Source organism: Dicentrarchus labrax, unplaced genomic scaffold (assembly GCF_905237075.1).
Source record: "Dicentrarchus labrax unplaced genomic scaffold, dlabrax2021, whole genome shotgun sequence".
NCBI lineage: Eukaryota > Metazoa > Chordata > Actinopteri > Moronidae > Dicentrarchus > Dicentrarchus labrax.
The window spans coordinates 1,004,533-1,005,505 of record NW_026136701.1 but is presented as its reverse complement, the minus strand read 5'-3'; positions in this window follow the sequence as shown (position 1 = coordinate 1,005,505).

The following is a 973-nucleotide window of genomic DNA, read 5'->3' as shown; positions in this document are numbered from 1 at the left end:
TCTGGCCTCACGTTTGTTCATTTGTTCTTTGATTTATTCTGTGAGGTTGAAGGAAGCGTATTCTGGGATTATTATTATTTATTTCTGATGACTGAACCATATTAAACATTTTATAGGACTCCTCAATCCTTAATACATGTAACAGTGACCCTGGCACGAACAATTCGGGGTGCTTTTTTTTAACAGTGATTCCCAGGCAGGGGTACATGTACCCGTTAGCTAATCAAGTAAAAATAAATAGTTGAGCAGGTCTAGACTGTACTCATTATAAAATGATTTACAGAAACCCAACAGTTCCCACCATGAGCAAGCACATAGCGATTATGGCAAGGAAAAAAGGAGGCCGAAACCTCGGACAGACCCTGGCTCTAGGTGGGTGACTGTCTGCCTCGACCAGTTGGGGTGAGAGCAAGAGAGGGGTAGAAGGGGTGGGTGATAAAGAGAGAAGGACAGAGACAGAGACAAAGGTGCACAGAAATAGCTAAAAGTAAGAGATAAATTGTTGAAATAACCAAGGGTAGCAGCACCCAGGGTACCCACTAGTAACTCAAAGAAAACTGAATTAATGCAAGGAAAAATAAACTAAATGAATGAACAATACTACCCAAAATTGATAAAGGAAGTTAACTAATTGTGTGCACCCCAAAAAGATAACGGCTGTCAAAACTGGATAATAAAACTGTGTATTATGAATCCAAAATCTGTGTCCAGTTATTTATTGTGAATTGTGAATTGTCAAACAAATGAAAGAGTTACCACCATGTGCTTTTCCTCAGTGTATGGCTGCTAGGGCGGCCATCACAATACTGATAAACTTAAGTTTCTCTCTAAAGATTTATACCTTTTTCATCATTTTAGGATTGTGTTTGCTCCAAGTTATTTTACTTGTTTAAATGACCTTGCTCCTCCATACGTCAGAGGGTTTCATTCATTTTATGTTCCAGCCAGATTACTGAGGTCCTCCACCACTTTT